Here is a 17797-nt window from a genome sequence, read left to right as displayed (position 1 = left end):
AAAGTGAAACTCTCCCAGGAACAAAAACATGTTGTACCCAGTTATTTTTTTAAGTACAAAAACCTCAAATAAATTTTAATTTGAGTAAAGCTATTAGGATAATTTTCTCTCAGAAATAAGGTTGTGTTAATTTGTAATAAAATTCATCTGGATGAACCGAATATAGCAAATCCCTTGAATGGATCAAATGGTTTAAAACAAATGTAACTGGATATGAAGTAAGATCTGCACATATATAAAAGAAAAAACGTGCTACAATAACCATAGTCGTGCTGGTAGCTTTAGTATGGTCTTTATCCCACTTATTTATTGGGGTTTCTTTGAGGATTTGTTGTTGGGGGAATTAATTTATTATGTTTCAGTTATATTTTAGATATGAGACCCTTGTACAGTGTATGGCTAATGAAGATCTTGTCCCAGTCTGTGGGCTTTCTATTGAGCTTGCTAGCTATGTCCTTTGATATGCAGAAATTCTGCAATTTCATGCAATCCCATTTGTCCAACTTTCTTTGATTTCTTTTTTTTCTGGGTCTCTATTAAGAAAATTCCAGCCTGTGCTAAGGTATGGAACCAACTCAGATGCCCCTCAGTAGATGAATGGATCAAAAAAATGTGGTATATATACACAATAGAATTCTATGCCTCTATCAGAAAGAATGACATTGCCCATTTGTTAGTAAATGGAACGACTTGGAAAAATTATATTAAGTGAAGTATGCCAGACACAAAAAAAAGGTCCCATGGTTTCCCTTGTTTACAATAATTTGTATATGTCTGAGACAAGCACAAAAGGTCAGATAAGTTGATGTTATGTGAAATGAACCACAAGATAAGTGTTCAAACGTTTTTGCTTTCATGCAATTGTTTCTAACATATTTATAAGATGATTTATTTGTTGCTTTGTAAGTCCCTGCCCCACGGTATAACCTCTGATTTCACTGTATTTGATGTTGGTATAATTTGTGGAGGGGAAGGAAAAAAATCGTTTAAATAGGGATACAGGTGGACCCATTGCAACAATGAGATGTACAAATTGTTATGTAGAAAACTGAACTTTACAACTTTGGTAGGGGCAGGGGACCAGGAAGGGAGATGGGAAAGGATGGGCAGGGGAAACAAGGGAGGAGGCAACAATGCTTGATAAGATATGAATTCACTCTATTGCCCATGTAATTGTAACTCCTCTATACAGTATTTTCACAATAAAAAAAGAAAAGAAAAAATGATACATTAGTAAATCACAAAAATCATGACATATTTAAAAAATTCAGAAATGCATGAATATGTCCAATAGTATCCATATTGAGAACTAAATACCACTGATTTAACAACAAAATATGCAAATAATAGAATCTTAGCAGTGTACATGAGTGTACATAATTTAAAACTACTCTAAATTACACTGTTTGTGGAAGATTGAATGTGGGTTTTCTGAAGGAAAACATCAGCACATTGTATAAATGAAATTAAAAATCTCATGAAAAGTGGGAATAGTCGTTTCTGGAAAACACGATTTTAACAAGTGGTGGTCACAATCTTTCTGGTACTGACAAAAGTATATACCTATTTAGGTAGATTCAAAAAAGATTCAAGTTACTCGAACTGATTTGAAACTTTGGCAAAGTAGCAGGAAACAACTATAACATTATTATGGATGTTGACCCTGGCATGGAATTCAATTCCTCTTTAATTTGACAAATGAACATATGTAACTTCTCCAACTAAATGTCAAGACCTAACTAAATATATAATCAGAAAAGTCATCAAGCAAGCCATATTGCAACTGGAGTAAAAGAAAAATCAGTCACACTGATTCTGTATTTATTTTAAGTTTTGATATTTTTTCATAAATTATACCCTTTGGCTTTCATTTCTAAAACACAGTGTTAAATGATGTTTGTCTTGGTAACTAATTTTGGATGCCTCCTTAAATTTTGCTCTAATATAATGTCTCACTTCAGTTCCTAATCCACGAAATGTGTTGATTACAAAACAAATGCTAATAACCACTGTTAATAATACACAGAATCTCATAAGAATGACACCAGTAAGCATAGGTTAACATTTTGATATCATGGTCTCATGACTAATGAGGCCTACCTGCATGAGCATAGTTGTGCCTAGATTCCTCCGCCTAAATTTAGCCACTGTTAAAAAATGGTTATATCTTTATTTGTCTCCCATCAGAGATTAAACCTGAGTATAGAACCTAAGGAAAATGATAAGGTAAGAATTTAGCTTTTCTGGATATAAATTAAACAAAATACAGCAGAGAGTAAGTCACTGGTTTAAAGTCAAGCTATTTCTCCAAAACATTCTAAGCATTTCCTTACAATATGCATTATTCTCAAGAAGGGTATGCATTATTCTCAAGAAGGGAATGGGGAATGTGAGAAGAGGACTAACCAAATATTGTCTTTAAATATACAGAATTTGGATTTACCTCTTTATTTCACTATAAGCATTTTTGATAAAAACTACTGTTTGAATAATTGATTTCCAGGTCAGGTATAATATATCCTAGTTGCATATACCAAACTACATTCAGAAAATGGTAATTAGGAATTAACTAAATAAACCATATTCAATAAATAGCAAAAAGTATATACCTATAGAGATAATATTCTGAAGAATGCATTGGAGAGTTCCCAGAAGATGGCGGAGGAGAAGCTGGAAGCTAAAAAAGCTCTCGCATAGAAAGCAGTTTTAGAGTTCCAGTGAACAGTCCTAAGCCAGAGAATCACACCAAGTGTGCCATTACAGGATATAGAGTTAGGCCAGCGAGGGAAAATCCAAGCAATAGACAGATCAGAGCTCTTGCCAGCAGCCGCCACTGCTACAGCTGCTGCGGTGGTGGTGGTGGCCAAACCTGCCATACCTGAATCACAGAAAGTCCGGGAAGAATGATCCTGACGCAGTGGGTGAGCAGATTCTACTCAACACGAGCAAGAACCGACAAGGAGCAGACATCTTCATCCTGCAGTTCGCAGACCAGAACCAAGACATGGCGTGAGTAGAAGCCTGACGTCCTCTCTCCTTCTCGGGGAGCAGAGGAGGGAAGACCACCCCTTCCCCCCCCCAGTACCGGAGATCTCCATCTTGGATAACCACAAAGCTCAGTGGAACTGCTAGCCCTAACTCAGCCCTTGGAAGAAAACTAGAGTCTTTAGCAGGTAACAAGAACTAAAGCTGACCTGCCAGAATAAGCTCCACCCACGGAAAAGTAACCCAGCTCAGGTACAAGCCCTAGGAATGGCTTTCTTCACTGGGTAATCAGAGCCAGAGGCTGCCCCTCCCTTTAGCAGCCTTGACAATCTATTGAAATTCTGTAAACATAAACCCTGAGAATGGCTCCAGGCTGGGCTCTGTGAGTTTCTCACAAACTAGCCCCCAGGAAAAGCTACTGTTTGCTGAAAGGCCTCAACTCTACCCAGAACCTAGCCTCATCACAGCATCTCCAAACTTGAGGAAAAAGCCATCTCCCTCTTTTGTGATACTCAAAGCAGATCTGCCTCCCATTGAACTAACCTGAGAGGAGGATCGCAAAATCCTGGGTAAAGCAGACCATTTTTCTGCCAGTGCAAACAAACTGACTTAATAAACCAAACAAGCCACAGGAAAGTCAAACACCACAAGCAGAACAGAGACTCCAACAAGAGGTTGGTTAAGACACAAGGGAGATACAGGATTTTTCCCACCCCTCCCAAAAAAATCAAAGAACATTTTTTTCTTCTTCTTTTACTTTTTTTTTGTACCTATTACAAAAAAATTTTTTTCTTTTCTAAAACTTTTTTTAATTTTTACTTTTTTGAAAAAACTGTTTTCTAGTAACTTTTTTTCCTCTTATAATTTTTATTTTAGGGATACGTGTGTGTGCATTTTTCATTCTTTTAAAAAAAAATTTCTTTTTGTTTTTTGTTTAGCTCTTCTGAACTACTGATCTTTTTTTCTTCCTTTCTTATCCTTTTCACGTTTTCTTCTCTTTTGTTCTCTTTTATGTGACTTAATTTTTGATCTGTACATCTTCAGATAAACCCATAGTTGACTATTAGACCCTATCCCACACTGTGTACACACTTAATCCACAAATTTATTACTCAATTCAAAACCTCTGAGACTTAAATTCCTTAATAGCAGTACTACCTCTTTATACATATATAATATTTTAGGTATTTTTAATTTTAATTTTTTCACATCTCCTTTATATCCCTCACCTTCCCTCATTATATTCACGTTCCTCTCTGAATAGTGTGTTTTTGACCTGCATAATATTTTTAATTTTCACATTACTATTTTTTCTAGTCTTTTTTCTTTTCCCTTTCTCTTTCTTCTTTTTTCTCGCTCTCTACTTTCTTCCTATCCAACTTATTTGCTGATTTTAGATTAGGACTTAATAAAGTTAACTCTCCCTGTACCTTCCAACATCACTCTATTCCTATTTTTTACCCACATTGCTCCCTAACCCTAATAATTTTTGGTTTTCCAAATTCTTCTTTGTGGTTCATAGCCCATTCATATATAGTTGTTTGATGTTGAATAGATGTATCTGTTGAACTAGAATTTATCTGCAGACTATTGACTGTGCAAATACAGACTTTGGTTGATGCTTGTCTTAAGATAGTGTTCTACCACAAAACTGGTGTTAATTTCATCCCAAATGGGCAGAGTAACCCGGAAAATAACAAGAAAAATGGCAAGTATGGGTACCTCAACTCCCACTCATGATAATCAGGGGACAGAACAGATAATGAATAGTACAGAGGAAAGTTCCCAAATAGCTCTACAAACACTGCTGGCAAACATGATAAATGAAAAGATCGAAAACATACAAAGGATTCTGTATGAGCGTGATAGAGAGAGAGGATGAAAACAAAAGGTAAATACAGGAAAAGATCGAAAACCTACAAAGGACTCTGTGTGATCATGATAGGGAGAGAGAAGAGGCAATCCAAAGGTTTATACAGGAATATCATGAGCGTGAGAAAGCTACTCAAAAACTGATACAGAATTTCTGTGAGCAGCTTGAGAATACCCAAAGAGAAAGACAGGAAAGGCGTGAACAGGCTGAGAACACTCAAAGAGAAATACAGTAATGGCATTATTGGGAGCCGGAGCAAGCTAAACAAAGAGTAATACAGGAATTGAGAGCAGGATGAGAATACACAAAGATCACTACAGGCATTCATGGGATCCATTAACAAAGAGCTGAAGGAAGTCAGGGAGACCACAAGGGGAATGCTGAATGGAACACAAGAGAAGTAATGGGAGTCCAAGGAAACCATAGCCAATCAAGTATGTGATTTGAGAATAAACACTGAACACCAAATTAAGGAAGTAAAGAAGTTTATAAAAGATCTAAAACCAAGCTTCAAAAACGAATTTGAAGCCATCAAACTTGACCAATTAGAAGGAAAAAAAATAAAAAACAAAGTAGAAAGTCTTGACAGCAGGTTAGACCATGCAGAAAATCAAATCTCGGGGATTGAAGGCAGCCTAGATATTACAGAGAAAGAACATACAACCATCCAAGACAAGTACAATAAATATGATAGATCTATCCAACACTTGGAAGACACCATCAGAAGGCCTAATCTAAGGATAATGGGTGTAGAGGAGCACCTAGAAACAGAAGTGAATGGTCTAGGAAATTTATTTAATGGGATCCTAGCAGAGAACTTCCCAAATATGCACAAAGATAGTCATATTCAGATACAAGAAGCATTTAGAACTCCAAATAGGCCAGACCAGAATAGGACATCCCACCTTCACATTATAATCCACACAGGATCAACTCAAACAAAGGAAAAGATCCTTAAAGCTGTCCGGGAGAAAAAAATTAATCACCTATAAAGGGAAACCAATTAGAATCACCTCATATTTCTCAGCAGAGACAATCAAAGCAAGAAGAGCCTGGAATGATGTATGCTATGCCCTAAACACAAACAAATATCAACCAAGAATACTGTATCCAGCTATAATCTACTTCATAACTAAAGGCCAAATGGAAACCTTCCATAGCAAAGAAAAACTGAAACAATACATCTCCATTAAACCAGCCCTACAAAAGATTCTTAAAGATGTCCTACACATAGAAAACCAAGAAGACCACAATAAAGGCCAAGAAACTGCAACCAAACTGAGAATCCAAGAACCATATGAAGAACCCAGTTTCGCAGCCCCCAAGAAGGTTGATAACATGGCAGGAACTTCCAAATACCTCTCAGTCCTATCTCTTAACATTAACGGACTTAACTCTCCAATTAAGAGACATAGACTCTCTATTTGGATTAAAAAACAAGATCCTTCAAACTGATGCCTTCAGGAGTCACACGTTGCCCGTAAAAAAAACCAAAACAACAACAAAAAAAAAAAAAACCACATTTTCAATGTTAAAGGTTGGAACAAAATCTACCAAGCAAACGGCCCCCATAAACAGGTGGGAGTTGCAATCCTAATATCAGATAACATAGACTTCAAATTAAATTCGTGAGAAGAGATAAAGAAGGTTGCTACATACTAATTAAGGGATCTCTCCTTCAGGAGGATATTAGAACTCTAAATATATATTCACCAAACAACGCAGAACCCAAATTTATCCAAGAAACAATATTTTCCTGCAAATTCCACATAGATCCAAAGACATTAAATGTTAGGGATTTTAACACACCACTCTCCCGACTAGATAGATCACTCTGCAAAAACTCAATAGAGAAATCACAGATCTAAGCAGCTCCATAGATGAACTAGATTTAACAGACATCTGCCGAATATTTCACCCAGGAGCATCAGAATACACGTTTTTCTCAGAAGCACATGGAACATTTTCTAAAATAGACCACAATTTAGGCCACAAAGCAAACTTTTCCAAATTCAGAAACATTGAAGTTATACCTTGCATTTTCTCTGACCACAAGGGAATAAAATTAGAACTCAACAGCAAAAGCTACCGAAGAAAGTCCGGTAACACATGGAGGCTGAACAACACACTTCTGAATCACCAGTGGGTCATGGAAGAAATTAGAAAGGAAATTCAAATGTTCATGCTATTCAACAAAAATGAGCACACAAATTATCAGCTCCTCTGGGACACAGGAAAGGCAGTACTCAGAGGCAAGTTTATAGCTCTGAGCTCCTGCATCAACGAATTTGAGAAATCTGAAACCAACAATTTAATGATACTTCTAAACTTTCTTGAAAAAGAGCAGAAAGATAAACCCCAATCCAGTGGACCGAAAGAAATAATTAAAATTGAATCAGAATTAAATGAATTAGAACCCAAAAAATAAAACTATAGAGAGAATCAACAAAACAAAGATTTGGTTTTTTGAAAAAATTAACAAAATTGACAGACCCTTAGCAAATGTTATCAGAAAAAGAAGACAACACACCCAAATAAATAAACTCAGAGATGAGAATGGAAACATCATCACCACAGAAACAACTAAGATTCAGAACATTATAAGGGAATACTTCTCAAAACTTTATGCTAATAAGTTTGAGAACTTGGCAGAAATGGACCTTTTCCTAGCACATATTGATATGCTAAGACTAAACCAAGATAAGTTAAACCATCTTAACAAGCCCATATGAAGCATTGAAATAGATAGCAATAAGAGACCTCCCAGCTAAGAAAAGTCCAGCACCAGATGGTTTTAAAGTGGAATTCTACAAGTACTTCAAGGCAGAGCTCACACCAATACTCCTCCAACTCTTCAAAGAAATTGAAAGGGAAAGTTCACTACCGAACACATTCTATGAAGCCATCATAACCCTCATCCAAAAACCAGGCAAGGACTCATCCAAGAAAGAGAACTATAGACCCATTTCTTTGATGAACATTGATGCAAAACTTCTCAACAAAATTTTGGCCAATCATCCAAAAAATCAAACACATGATCCAACAGGATTCATTTCAGGAATGCAAATCTGGTTGAATATACACAAATCAATTAATATTATTCATCACCTCAACAGGAGCAAGGATAAGAACCTCATGGTTATCTCAATAGATGCAGAAAAAGCATTCGACAAGATCCAACACCCCTTTATGATAAAGGTTTTGGAAAAATTAGGAATCCATGGAACATTCCTCAATACAATAAAGGCTGTATATGACAAACCTACAGCCAGCATTATACTTAATGGTGAAAAACTAAAGTTATTTCCTCTTAACTCAAGAACAAGACAAGGATGTCCACTCTCTCCACTTCCCTTCAATCTAGTATTAGAATGCTTAGCTACAGCAATAAGACAAGATGCAAACATAAAGGGGATCCAAAAAGCGAAAGAAGAAATTAAACTCTTCCTCTTTGCAGATGACATGGCCTTGTATTTAAAGAATCCCATAGACTCCACACCCAAATTACTCAAGCTGATTCAAAACTTTGGCAAAGTAGCAGGTTATAAAATTAACCCCCCAAAATCAATTGCTTTTCTGTACGCTAACAATGAGAAAGTGTGACTGAATTTAGGAAAGCAACTCCATTTGTAACAGCCCCACCAAAAATAAAATACTTAGGAATTAACTTAACCAAAGAAATGAAGGACCTCTATGATGAAACTTTAAAAACTTGAAAAAGGAAATCAACACAGAACTTAGAAAATGGCAAAAACCTCCATGAAACTTTAAAAACTTGAAAAAGGAAATCAACACAGAACTTAGAAAATGGCAAAACCTCCCATGCTCCTGGATTGGCAAGATTAACATCGTGAAAATGACAATACTTCCCAAGGCTCTCTACAAATTCAATGTGATACCTATCAAAATTCCAACCTCATTCTTCAAGGCAATAGAAGAGGCAATCCAAAAATTCGTATGGAACAATGAAAGACCCCGAATATCAAAAACGCTCCTCAATGGAAAGAACACTGCTGGAGGAATATCAATACCAAATTTCAAACTCTACTATAAAGCCATAGTAATCAAAACAGCTTGGTACTGGCCCAAGAACAGCCCTCAGGTTCAACGGAATGGAATTGAAAACCCATAAATGAACCTAGAGACCTATTGCCATCTAATCTTCGATAAGGAAGCTACAAAAAAATGGAAGAAAGACAGCCTCTTCAGTAAATGGTGCTGGCAAAATTGGTTAACTACTTTTAGAAAACTAAATCTAGATCCTTATATATCACCCTGCACCAGAATCAACTCCAAATAGATCAAAGACCTCAGAGTCAAAGCAGACACTATGAAGATATAACTGCATGGAATAGGAGAAACCCTAGGTCTCCTTGGCACAGGCCAAAATTTTCTGAATAGAGACCCGGAAACACAACAAATCAAAGAAAGGTTGGACAAATGGGATTGCATGAAGGTGCAGAGCTTCTGCCTGGCAAAGGACATAGCTAGCAAGATCAATAGAAAGCCCATGGATTAGGAGAATATCTTCACTGGCCATACAACCGACAAGGGTCTCATATCTAAAATATACTTGGAACTCAAAAAATTAAATCCCTCAACAACCTGCCCTCAAAGAAACACCTGCCCAATAAATAAGTGGGCGAAAGACTTAAAGAGAAACTTCTCTGAAGAAGAAAGAAGGATGGCCAATAAACACATGAAGAAATGCTCAACCTCCCTAGCCATAAAAGAAATGCAAATCAAAACACCATTGACGTACCACCTCACCCCAGTTAGAATGGCTTTAATCAAGCATTCTAACAACATCAGATGCTGGAGGTGATGTGTACAGAAGGGAACCTTACTTCATTGTTGGTGGGAGTGTAAACTTGTTCAACCACTTTGGAAAGCAGTATGGAGGTTCCTCAAAAGACTTCACATAGAGCTCCCCAATGACCCAGCAATCCTACTTTTGGGCATTTACCCAAATGTTTACAAACAAGACCACACTAAAGCTACCAGCACAACTATGTTTATTGCAGCATTATTTACCATAGCTAAGACATGGAACCAACCCAGATGCCCCTCAGTAGATGAATGGATCAAGAAAATGTGGTATATCTACACAATGGAATTCTATGCCTCCATCAGAAAGAATGACATTGCACCATTTGTTAGGAAATGGAAAGTCTTGGAAACAATTATATTAAGTGAAGTAAGCCAGGCCCAAATAAACATAGTTCCCATGGTTTCCCTTATTTGCAATATCTAGTATATGTATGAGTCAAGCGGAAAAGGTCAGATAATGTGATGTTAGGAAAATGAAACCTTAGATACGTATTTAAGTGGTTCTTTTTCTTTCATGCATTTGTTTCTAAAGCATTTATAAGAATATTTCTTTGTTGCTTTGTATGTCCCTCCCCACAGTATAACCCCTGCTTTCACTATAATTGATGTCAGTATAAATTGTGGAGGAGAAGGGGAAAAACATTTCATTTAAGGATACAGGTGGACCTGTTGCAACAATAAGTACAAGTTGTCATGTCGAAAACGACCTTTACAACTTTGGTGGGTGGGGGGATGATTGGGTGGGGTGAGGGGGAAGGCTGTGAAGGGATGACAAGGGTAAAAAAAGGAGGAGGCTGCAATGCTTGATAAGAAATGTACTCATTATCTTGCCCATGGAATTGTAAGCCCTCTATACAGTATGTTCACAATTTAAAAAAAAGAAATGGTAAGTAACGTTTTATGAAAAGAAAAAAAAAAGAAAATGCACTGGAAATATTCTAATAAAGTAATTAATTGGATTGAACAATTTCACATTGACAGCAAATAACTAGAATAATTTAAAGCTCATTGGACAAGATTGTCTTTCTATGCATGTGTTTCTAACGCATTTATAAGATTATCTCTTTGTTGCTTTGTATGTCCCTCCCCCATAGTATAACCCCTGCTTTCACTATATTTGATGTCAGTATAACTTGTGGAGGAGATGGGGAAAAACCAGTTGTTTAAGGATACAGGTGGACCAGTTGCAACAATGAGAAGTACAAGTTGTCATGTCCAAAACTAGCTTTACAACGTCGGTGCGGGGGGGTGTGGGGAAAGGGGGGAAAGGAGAAGGATTGGTATTGGGGGGGAGGGGGGAGGCTGGGAAGGGATGTGAAGGGTAAACAAAGGAGGAGGCTGCAATGCTTGGTAAGAAATGTACGCATTATCCTGCCCATGTAATTGTAACTCCTCTGTACAGTATGTTCACAAATAAAATTAAATTAAATTTAAAAAAAAGATTGTCTTTCTAAATGATAAAAACTTATTTCTTCTTTTACTTTGTCAGCGAAATAACTGCAAAAAAAACAACTTAACATATGAATCTATAACAACTGGAATGAATTTTTGTCTTTTTATTATCAAATATTAATTTCACTTAGTAATTTTATTGTGTTATACTCATATGTCCACATAATGTAGCTTGTAAAATTTTATTCCTTTTATTAATTTAATTATACTACTTTTTACTTAATTTGATGTTGTGATCATACTAACTTATAAAGTATTTGAGCATATTTACTCCATAATATTTCTCTTCATTTCCTCATTCACTTTTTTCCAAACTTAATAACTTCCATCTTTTACACTTGGGTCGTTTATTTTATTTTCTGGGACTAGAGTCTGCATATGAGAAATCTAGTATTTGTTTTACACAGTATAACTTATTCCTTTAATATGAAGGTTTCCAGTTCTATCTATTTTTCTGCAGAATAAGTGATTCTATTATTATGTTTGGCTTCACAATATATCATTGTGTATATATGCATATATATATTACAATTTCTTTATACAATCAGAGATTAAGGAACATGTAGGTGAATTCTGTGGTTATTCCTGTTTTGGGATTTTTGGGGGGAACAAGAAAGGATGTAAATAATGATATTTGGATAGAGAAACGTGATCTTTAGGTTTTCACTCTAGTATTTGAAATATCCTCCCACCTGCTCTTTCATTAGTATTTCAATAATGCTTCATATTTAAAAAGTGAAATTTAATTACACTTGCGAAGGTGTTCTTTTTCAGTATCTATGTTATTTTTATTACAATGTTACATTTAGTATGTCATGTGAGTATGGGGATGTATGTGAACATGAATATGCATGAATGTTTGTAAGGAAGCTGAATGTATGTGAGATGCAAGATTGAAATAAAAGTTTGAGTCCTGTAAGTTGCTAAATTGATGTATATGTACAGTTTGTAGAATATGATTTCTAGATCAAATTTTGCTAGGTTTCATACCAAGTAAGTAGATGTTTCTAATTCAAAATCATAAAGAATAAAACAGCTATTCTGTTTCATAGTTATTTTCTCAGTACTCCATACATTGTAATAAGGGGAAAAAATGATTGAAAGTGGGATGGGTCAGTGGTAATCCTTTAGAAATTAAAATTTCCCCCAAATCTTCAGATGTACTCTTTGGATAAAAATCACAAATATATTTATAAACATACAGATAAAATGTGAACATCTCATATAAGTAAATATATGTATATAATATAGATATATCATATACTTAGTTATATTTTAAATGTATATCATAAATATTTATTTATATTTAAATAATTCATCTAATAACTTGTATATATATATATATATATATATATATATATATATATATATATATATATATATATATATATATATATACATTGTTTTTCTTTTTTCTTTTTTTTTTTTTTTGGTCACTTTTGAGGCTTGAATTTTGGGCTTGGGTACTGTCCCTGTGCTCTTCAGATGAAGGCTATTGCTCTACCACTTGAGACATAGCGCCACTTCCGGTTTTCTGGTGTTAGTGGAACAAAGGGTACAGAAACCATTATTCTTATCACTAAAGGACTTCACATTGGCAGGTATAATTACAAGAAGACAAATAATAAATATTCACAGTGGCACAAAAATCCCTTAGGTGACTAGCAATACAGCACTTTTTCCAGACACTATATGAGATGTGAGAGGTTTGCAACCTAAGAAACTGTAGAAGATATTGAACCCTAAACATAACTGACAATTGCATGAACCCAGTATTCTCTGACGGAATTAGCAAGGACTATATTGGAGATTCTTGTTAGGGACATGATGAAAAGTTTATAATTTAGTTGTGAATACAGAGCTCTTTACACCTGTCACTCAGACATTAATTATATTTAATATAGTTCCTTTTGTTCTAACATATTTTCATGGTTCAGGAAACTGGTTTTGTTTGTGAATCTTGGCTGTTCACAACATAGACATTGGTTTTTAATGCTTTTGAAATTACTGTCTGCATAGTGTTCTATGAGATGAGCTGCTCTTTACCAAATCATAGGAATGAACTTACTCTGATTCAAACTTGGACAGCAGCTAGGTTATTCCCTCCCCTAGAAAACCATCTGTCCAGTCTTCTTTACATGTCAACAAATGGTTATTTCCTTGCAAAAGTCTGCCAGTGAGTCAAACCTAACTCACCCAAGTGAGGTGAATTCCTCTCCCATGTTTTCCTTACATTAAAAATGGTTATAAATCTTTAGCCATGCACATACTTTTTAATGTAAAGTGTTCCACCTATTTTCCATAATGTGAATCAAGCAGAGGAATCAGGTTAAGATTTTGAAAGAGCTTTTGAAAGAGTTTTTGATGTTGAAATTTTTCCTATGTATGAATTTTTGGAGAAATATCCCCATTCAAATATGAAGGATGCACTTTTTTTGTGCTGGTACAGGGGTTTGAACTCCTAGCCTTGAGCTCTATCTGGGCTTTAATTCTCAATATTTGTACTCTACCACCTGAGCCACACTTTCACTTCTTCCTTTTACCACAAGTGGAGAAACGAATCTCTTAGGTTTATTCATTTGGAAGAACTTAGAATTGCAATTGTCATATTTAAACCTAACTAGTAGATAGGTGTAAGCTACGGGTCCTCTGCTAAAACTAATTTCTTACATATAAATAATAATAAAAAAGAGAAAATATATTTGCTCAATTATATATGTGTTGTCTGATGAAACAAATCACTTGCTACTGGAAGATAGAAAGAGAATTTATAGATGAAATGGAGGACAGAGACACAAAGAAAGAAGAAAGGAAGGGAGGGTAAATGAGGGAAGGAGAAGGAAGGAGAGGAGAGGAGGGAGGATCTGAGTAGTATTGTCTATAAGGTATTATTGGACAATCACTGCTTTGCATTTATGTAGCCAAAGCTTTATATATTTGGTAGTAATAAGTTGAGATATAAAATACCAATTTACAGGTAATAACCTGTAGGTGTGCTTCCTTCTGCACCAAGGGTGCCACAGTGATGTTACTGTTACAGAAAGGGCAAGCCGGGCGCCGGTGGCTCATGCCTGTAATCCTAGCTACTCAGGAGGCTGAGATCTGAGGATCGCGGTTCAAAGCCAGCCCGGGCAGGAGAGACTGTGAGACTCCTATCTCCAATAAACCACCAGAAAGCCGGAAGTGGCTCTGTAGCTCAAGTGGTAGAGCGCTCGCCTTGAGCTGAAGAGCTGAGGGACAGCGTCCAGGCCCAGAGTTCAAGCCCCACGACCGACAAAAAAAAAAAAAAAGAAAGGGCAAGAGTAAGCAGTTTAAGTGATTCTGAGTAACAATAAATGATATGCCAGGAATGCTCCCTTGTATGGTGAAGTCAAGCATCACTCTTGTTCTCTGATCTAATCTTCCTCTCAACAAGAATAATACAACAGAAGAGGAAGGAGATACCTGAGTAATGATCATCTCTCTGTTTACCATCTTCCCTTGGCCTCTTAAATAGTAAACCACAGGAGACTTAACCTGAACTAGTGGGGGTAATGGCAGGAAAAAGTTCAGTTTAGCTTAATGGAAAAGTTTAAAAATAATTGGGGCAGCTTTTCAAATACTGAAATAAAACGTTTGTAATTGTTAATAAAAAGTAACTCTAAATGTATTGAAAATTTAGAAGACTACAGGGCTCATTCCATAGTGGAATCTGCATAATTAAACTGACTCCTGTTTCTATCAGAAATTGAAGACCGTTCCAAACTTCCAACTCTAGGTAAATTTCCCTTTATATTTACTTAAAGTGTGTGAATATGATGCAGAAAACATTACTTATGTAACTGTAACCCCTCTGTACATGATTTTTACAATAAAAATGGATAACATTTTTAAAAAATGATTGCTGAAGTGATAAGCAATGGAAATTCATGATGGATAGTATAATGCTGAGAGCATGGAAATTATGTTCCTTCATCTTCTGTGTGTAGAGAAGAAAAACGCTTTATTGGATGGCCTTGAAGGTCCAATTCTGAAATTGACAGAAAGTGACTAATAAAGGAGACCTATCTCAGCCATTCAGAGATTAGAAATGTGGAGAAATAGCCTCATTTATGTACATCAAACATGGAAGAGAGAATGTGGTAAGCCCAAAGCCAAATGCCAAAGACAGAAATTTAACAAAATACCATGAAGTTGAAACAAATCTTAAAAGGGACAGTTGGGCTTAAGGGGAGTAGTACAGAAGAATGGAGAGGGAAATGTTGGATTAATACAGTCATAATAATCAATGTATATATGTAAGAATATAAGTAGGAAACTTGAAGGGATATGTGGGGTTGGGGTAAGGGAAGGATGACAAATGAAAAGTTTGACAATGATCCAGATGCAGTGTACATTGAAATGCAAATACACTCTATTCAACACTGACAGGATGAAGCGAAATCCCTTTACACAACTAGCTAAAGATAAAATTTCTTTTGAAGTTTTAATATTAAGAGACCAGAAGCATAAACCTTTAGAGATAAATAAGAAGATAGCATTGACATATTATTGATGCTGGTGCTCCTTTCAATATACAAAAATTAATGTGTCAAGTCTGCTGTAAATGTAAATTTTATTTTGCCAATTATTTTTGCAAATTTCTTAAAATGTAGAGAACCAAAGTCCCGTATCCTTTCACTTCCAATAAAATAATCTTTTAGAACTTTAGGTTACTCAATTGTTACAAATATCTTACTGTAATTCATTGGGACTAATTTTATTCCATATTTAAATTTACATTTTATATCTCTAAAGTCTTTTAAAATCCTCTCTCTCGGGCACAGTTATGGATAGATAACTGATGTGGGCAGAATCAGAATTATTCAGAAGGTAGAAAATGGATGTTTACCTAGTTTTCTCTCTACTGGATCATAGAATACAGATTGTCCTAATTGGAAAAAGTTAACCCTCCCGTTTTCTGCATATAAACACTCCATCAACATTTTGTTATTAGAGGAGTATTCAAGATTAGTTATTTGTTGATTGATAATGACTGAGGATGACAGAAAGGTGAAAGAAGACCATTTACTCTTCAGGGAAGTTCTGACGTGTGCTTCACAAAATGTTATGAAAGCTCTCCATGAGAAATCTAGCAGCTGCATTTCTAAAAAGTCCTTGGGTTGTTACACTTTCTGATAATGTCTCAATTCAAGTACTTCTCCTTGGAGATCCATACTATTCAATGATGCTGTATTAGCTCCTTGTTACAATTTGCAGTCCGGTGTTGGTGATGAAATTTGTGCTTTTCAAAAGTGCTCTTGAATTCCATCCACAAACTGCAGACAAAATTTATCTGAAAAAAAATTGTATCTGTTGATAATGCATATATTTTTATTTTTTCATTATAAATATAGAATGTAGAAAAATTTTTCATAGCAATTACACTGCACTAGGTTGTGGGAAGATTTTAATGTAAAGAATATACTGTGTTCATGTAGAGAATTTGAGTATCCAAAATTTTAATATATTTGTGGTCCTAAAACCAATAACTTACTGATATTGAGTGACAAATACAATTTCCATAAGTATAGAAGTTTTCCTTGTATCTTTTTAATATGTATTTTTATTGTAAAGATACTGTACATAGGGGTTACAGTTACATAAGTAAGGTAATAAGTATATTTCTTATTAAGCGTTGTTACCCCCTCCTTTGTTTTTCCCTACCATCCCTTACCTTCACACCTCCCCAACTCCCCCTTCCAGCCCCTCCTCTGATAGTGTCTAATACATCTCAGTGTTACAATGGGTCAACCTGTATCCTTTCCTTATATATTAAATGAAGAAATGCTGGCTTGGTTTATGATGATTCTACTTGCGTAGAAACACCTAAAATCACTTGCCAAGTCCAAGAGCACATAAAAGAAACACCATCAAATTTTTGTCCATTGGTATAATTGTGTTCGACACATTTGACAGGTTACAATTTATTCTCAAACTTCACTACATTAAAAATACTTTCTTTTTTTTCTTATTTTCTTGGCAAGGAAATCAGCAAGACTTCAGTCAGCATGTCTCACATAGGACTTTTCACATTGGTTGGTTAAATATATGTGTAGAGACTAGTCATCTGAGAATTCAGTCATCTGCTAAGGAATTGATGCTGGCTGTTAGAAAACAGCTCAAGGAAGGATGCCATTTAAAGCTTTATAACTTTATTCTTTGCCAGGATATTCTCCTGCTACCTTGGTTTTTCAGAGTGTCTACAAGAGCAAGCATTACGTGGGGACCAGGGATACACCATATGGCCTATACTTATGGAGATTTCTGAGTGACTTTCTATCACCTGTACTGCATTTTGCAAGTCGAATCTGTCTAAACCTACCAGTTTTAAGAGTAAGAGTAGCGGTAAAAGAACTCTTAGAGACAAATACATCTTCAGCATATCTTGTTCCAAGCATTCCGTCTAAGGCATATTCAGGAAGTGAAACTGTGTTTTCTGTAATTATTTGTCTTTCTCCATGTGTGCATGTATACATGTGTATATGTATATGTGTATTTGTGTGTAAAGTAACATGCAAGTGTACATATATAAGGGCATATACACATTTATATATGCATATGTAAATAAAATTACACATATAAATATATGTGCATATCTTTCAGTTGTTCATTGATTTAATATAGAGTTACCAGCAC

The sequence above is a fragment of the Dipodomys merriami genome, unplaced genomic scaffold (assembly GCF_024711535.1).
Source record: "Dipodomys merriami isolate MVZ:Mamm:240054 unplaced genomic scaffold, mDipMer1.0.p SCAF_211, whole genome shotgun sequence".
Lineage (NCBI taxonomy): Eukaryota > Metazoa > Chordata > Mammalia > Rodentia > Heteromyidae > Dipodomys > Dipodomys merriami.
This window is presented reverse-complemented; position numbering follows the sequence as displayed.